Source organism: Chiloscyllium plagiosum, chromosome 32, assembly GCF_004010195.1.
Source record: "Chiloscyllium plagiosum isolate BGI_BamShark_2017 chromosome 32, ASM401019v2, whole genome shotgun sequence".
NCBI lineage: Eukaryota > Metazoa > Chordata > Chondrichthyes > Orectolobiformes > Hemiscylliidae > Chiloscyllium > Chiloscyllium plagiosum.
In genome coordinates, this window is record NC_057741.1 from 16231001 (window position 1) to 16236755 (window position 5755).

The window sequence follows — 5755 nt, forward strand, 5'->3', positions numbered from 1 at the left end:
TTAGAAGACTGAGAAGGGATCTGATTGAGACTTATAAGATTATTAAAGGATTGGACACTCTGGAGGCAGGAATCATGTTTCTGCTGATGGGTGAGTGCCGAACCAGAGGACACAGCTTTAAAATACGGGGTAGATCATTTAGGACAGAGATGAGGAGAAACTTCTTCACCCAGAGAGTGGTGGCTGTGTGGAATGCTCTGCCCCAGAGGGCAGTGGAGGCCCAGTCTCTGGATTCACTTAAGAAAGAGTTGGATAGAGCTCTCAAGGATAGTGAAATCAAGGGTTATGGAGATACGGCAGGAACAGGATACTGATTAAGGATGATCATATTGAATGGTGGTGCAGGCTTGAAGGGCAGAATGGCCTACTCCTGCACCTATTGTCTAAAAATAAACATTGTCAGAAGTTACACAACATCAGGATTTGGTCTGAAGTGAGTACTGCAGATGCTGGAGATTAGAATCAAGATTAGAGTGTTGCTGGAAAAGCACAGCAGGTCAGGCAGTATCTGAGGAGCAGGAAAATTGACGTTTCGGGCAAAAGCCCTTCATCAGGAATGAGGCTGGGAGCCTTAGGCTTGGAGAGATTTAGAGATCAAGGTTTGGTCCATTGGGTTTATTTGAAATTACAAACTTTCCCAGCGCTGTTCATTCGTTGCTTTACTTTTTTGATTTCTGAAAGCTTGTGATTTCAAATAAACTTGTTGGCCTATAACCTGGTGTCATGTTACTTCTGACTTTGTCCACCCCAGTCCAACACCTCCACACCAGACATCAAGCTGGACTGCATCTGAAAGACCATCAGTCCGTGAAAGACATTCTTTGATCTGCCCAAAACGTCTTGAACTTCCAGAGCAAGGAGTTGCAGACTGGCGCGTTCCAAGTTCTTGGACTATATGCGGAGGGACGCATGAAAGCTTGGGGCAGCTGCCACCAAGGCACATTGAGGGAAGATTGTCGAAAGTCTTTCTTCCGAAGCTAAATGGGGGTTCATTCAGTTATTGGATGCCCCAACCCCCACCCTGTGACTCAAATGCATGTAAATATAGTCTTGAACAAGTAAAAAATGTTAGCTCTGATGAGGCATCATCTGGACTTGAACTGTTAGCTTGCTGTCTCTCCACAAATGCTGCCTGACCCCACTTTGATCTCCAACATTTTTTGTTTTCAGTAAGAGATACCTTGGTTTGTTTGCTGGAGAGTCAAACTCCAATATTTGTTTGTTTCTTCATACGCTACAGACCCAAACTGCTCAAGTATGTATTTTAAGGTATTTTAATGAATGATATATATTTTTGAAATAAAAAAAGCAATGCAACCAAGTTAGATTGCTTTTGCCCGAAATGCCGATTTTACTGCTCCTCGGATGCTGCCTGAACTCTGTGCTCCTCCAGCACCACTAATCCAGAATCATTCAAGATTGGCCTACAGTTTCCAAGATCTGGGAACTCTGAAGCATGTTTGTTTTTTCCTCATTTCTTGTGAGCACTTCTATTTATTCACTATAAAAGTAAGACCATAAAATGTAGGAGCAGAAAGAAGTAGGCTATTCAGCCTATAGAGTTTGCTCTGCCATACAATTGTAGAGTTGTACAACATGGTAACAGACCCTTCAGTCCAACTCATCCATGCTGACCAGATATTCCAAATTAGCCTAGTCCCATTTGCCAGCATTTGCTCCAAATCCGTCAAAACCCTTCCTATTCATATACCCATCCAAATGCCTTTTAACTGTTGTAATTGTACCAGCCTCCACCACTTCCTCTGGCAGCTCATTCCATTTAATTAGATCGTGGCTAATCTGAAAATCCTCTACTCCATCTCCGCTTTGAATATATTTAACTATCCAGTCTTGATAGCCCTCTATAGTATTCATGATTTGGAGGTGCCAGTGTTGGACTGTGGTATACAAAGTTAAAAATTACAAAACACCAGTTTATAGTCCAACAGGATTATTTGGAGGCACTAGCTTTCGGAAGCTAGTGCTCCAAAAGCTAGTGCTTCCAAATTAACCTGTTGGACTATAACTTGGTGTTGTGTAATTTTTAACCTCTATGGTAGAGAATTCCATAGTCTGACTATTCTCTGAGAGAAAAATGCCTCCTTATTTCTGTCTTAAAAGAGTGAGCCCTCAACTCTGAGTTTAAGGCCTCATTCGAGATATGCAGGGAGGAGGCTGTTTGAAATTCAAGCATCATCCAGTTGAGGCGAAATGTCTTTTTGCCTTCCAATTGTTTTGAGAAATCAGGATGAAGTAACATAAAATTGGCATCCATGTTGAGGAGGGAAGGCAAATTAAATAAAAACAGAAATTGCTGGAAAAACTCAGCAGGTCTGAGAAGGCTCACTGGATGCAAAACATTAAGTCTGTTTTCTTTCACAGATGCTGCCAGTCCTGCTGAGCTTTTACAGCAATTTCTGCTTCTGTTTCTGATTTCCAGCATTGACAGTTCTTTCAGGTCTTTCGTTTAAGGCAAATGAAATGTTGGTCTTTATTGAACATAGAAGTAGGGAGGTTTTGCCAGTACTACACAGGGCACTAGTTAGTCGTCAGCTGATATACTTTGAACAGTTTCATGTGCCTTATCTAAGGAAAGATATACTGGCATTGGTAGCAATCCAGAGAATAGGTGAAAGTGAGGACTGCAGATGCTGGAAATCAGAGTCGAGAGTGTGGTGCTGAAAAGTACAGTAGGTCACGCAACATCCGAGGAGCAGGAGAATCGATGTTTCGGGTAAAAACCCTTCATCAGGATCCAGTGAATGTTCACTGGGTATAAATGGACTATTTTATGAGGGGAGATTGAGTGGTGGGCCTGTACTCATTGGAATTTAGAAGAATTAGATGTGACCTTATTGAAACATAGAAGATTCTTAAGGGACTTGACAGGGTAGATGAGGAGATGTTATTTCCCCTTATGAGAGAGTCTGGAAGCAAAGTGCACAATTTCAGATTGAAGGTTTTTCCAATTAGGACAGAGATGAGGAGGAATATCTTCAATCAGACTGTACTGAATGCAGAATTCTTTACAACCGAGGATTATTGAGGGTGAGTCATTAAGTAAATTTAAGGCCAAGATAGATTTTTAACCAGTAAGGGAAACAAGGATTACAGGAAAAAGCAGGAAATTGGAGTTGAGGATCATCAGATCTGCCATGATCTCACTGAATGGCAGATGACACTCAATGCCTCCTATTGCTAACATGCAATCAATTGCCTCTTTTAAAATTTTAATGGTATGAGACAAGAACTTTACAAAGTTGATTGGAACAGACTATTCGTGGGTAAAGTGATGATTGACTGATGAAAGGCTTTCAAAAATGTGATAACAGGAGTTTAGAGGTATTATGTTCCTGTTTGAGTGAAAGATAAGGCTGGTAAGATTAGGGAGCAATTGGTGAATAAAGATATTGAGGTTCTAGTCAAGAATAAAAAAGGAATCATATAATAGATTTAGACAACTGGGATCAAATGAATCTCTTGAAGAGGAAAATCAGGAAAGCAAGTGAGATAGCCTTGGCAGATAAAATTAAGGATAATCCAAAGAGATTGTACAAGTACATTGTAATGGAAAATTAACATTTACTGTGAAATCTGAAAGAGAATACTTTGCTAAATCTAACACTTTGCTAAAATTTTAAGTAGGCAGCTTGACTTTGCTGGATTTTGCAAGCAGACAGCTTGGCCTTGCAAGTCTTGCAAACAGTCAGATTCAGCAAGAGTCAGGGAAAACATAAAGCTTCAATTATATCAACAGTAAAGGAATGAGAAAAACAACTCCATATGTGGAAAGATGCTAGAATGTTCCCAGTTCTTGTCCTTGAGTGTGTAATAAGGATAAGCAAAATGTAGTATAAAGAGAATATGTGGAAGTTGTACAGCCCCTTACATGCAGCATCTTGCCAAGTGTATTAGGCCCCCTGCAGAGGTTGTAGTGAAGCTTTTTCTTTGCTCTTGCTGGCATTTGAGTCGAGTCAATTTAATTTCCATGACAATGTTAAAGGCAAAAGAGCAACTAGAGAGAAGTAGGAACCCTTAAAGATAAACAAGATCATCTTTGTGTTGAACCTCAGGAAATGGGAGAGATATTAAATTAATATTTCATGTCTGTTTTTACTGTTAGGAAAGAAATGGAGGCGAGAGAATGCTGGAAAACAAATATTGATGTTTTGTAAACAGTTCACATTACAGAAGGGGAAGTGTTGAAAGTCTTAGAAAACACAAAGTTGGATAAATTTCTGGCACCTGAACAAGAATATCCCAGGACATTGTGGGAAGTTAGGGAGGAAATTACAGGTCCCCCAGCAGAAATATTTGTATTATCTATAACCATCGGGGAAACTCTACAAGTGCCTATTGCTAAAGACTCACTCTTTGCTTATCCTCCACCACTGATAATTAGAAAGGACAGTAGACTCGGCAACGAAGGGAGGACTATACCCAAACCCAAGCTGACAATGGTTGGTAACATAGCACTCAGAAGTGCGTGTAAATTTCTGTTAAGGAATTCCTTATGGAAATGTATCGCAAACTGCAGTTAACAACTTTTCCAGAGTTTTTGTGGTGCATTCATTGAAGTTGTGGTGAATATGCGATGGAATTTCACCCTTGGCATCTTTAACAAAGAAAAGCACCTCAAGCCCTGGGTTTACAGGGGTGGCTGAATTTATTTGTAGTTATGAATGAGGAAGCATTAACAGCAGAAACTGACTAATCATTCATTCTTTTCTTTTCAGAAACACCAATCAGAAATAGCTATGTAGCAGAAACCAATCGCACAAATTTGATTTTTCAACTACCAGAGAATACATCACAGTAACTGTTTTGAACGTCACTGATGTCATTACCAGACAAGTCAGATCCCAGTCAGGAACCTGGCTTGATGGGTCAAATTTTTATTTGATTTCGTTTTAATGTAATTGTCTCTCGCTAAAACATGAACTCGCAATGCTGCAGGTTTTGCTTTACCAATAAAATGGAAACTCATTACAAAAGGAACAAAGATAAAATAGAATAATCTAAACTACCTTCTTATAACAGAACTTCAAATATTTTAAACAAAAGCATAATCTCATTAATCCCAAAACATGGGTATGTTAGTTCAGTGGTTAGTACTGCTGCCTTACAGTGCCAGGGGCCTGTGTTCGATTCCAGCCTTAGGCAACAGTCTGTGGAGTTTGCACGTTCTTCCCGTGTCTGTGTGGATTTCCTTTGGATGCTCTGGTTTCCTCCCACAGTCCAAAGATGTGCAGGTTGGGTGAATTGGCCATGCTAAATTGCCCATAGCATTCAGGGATGTGTAGGTTAGGTGCATTAGTCCGGGGTAAATGTAGAGTACTAGGGTAGGGGATTGAGTCTGGGTGGTTTACTCTTCAGAGGGTCGGTGTGGACTTGTTGGGCCAAATGACCTGTTTCCACACTGTAGGGATTCTATGATTCTAAAACTCATATTTGGAAATAAAAACAGTCCTAATATCGTACCAAAAATGGACCATGGGAATAGTTCCAAAAACACGGTTCATACAATTTTCACTCCAGAGACCTTGTATGTAACACCTCAGTTTAAATCACCTTCAACTTAAGCTTTTAGATTAGAATTGTGATAGCTTCTTCCTGGAGCCACAACATAGCTAACCTTCACTGTACTCAATTTTATGTTTTATATCCAAATACTTCAACTCTTGGGTATATGTATTATGCAATTCTCATAAACATGGCTCACTACAACCATCCTATTCCATGGACTTCACAGGAT

At 40.1% G+C, this 5755-nt stretch overlaps 1 long non-coding RNA gene across 1 annotated transcript in view; it reads left to right on the forward strand.

Moving 5' to 3' along the window:
* LOC122539351 overlaps positions 1 to 5009 on the forward strand; it is an 8467-nt gene extending 3458 nt beyond the window's left edge. The window contains exon 2 of the long non-coding RNA XR_006309045.1: positions 4737 to 5009. This is a non-coding gene — a long non-coding RNA (uncharacterized LOC122539351). The remainder of the gene's footprint in view (positions 1 to 4736) is intronic.
* The last annotated feature ends 746 nt before the right edge of the window (positions 5010 to 5755 follow it).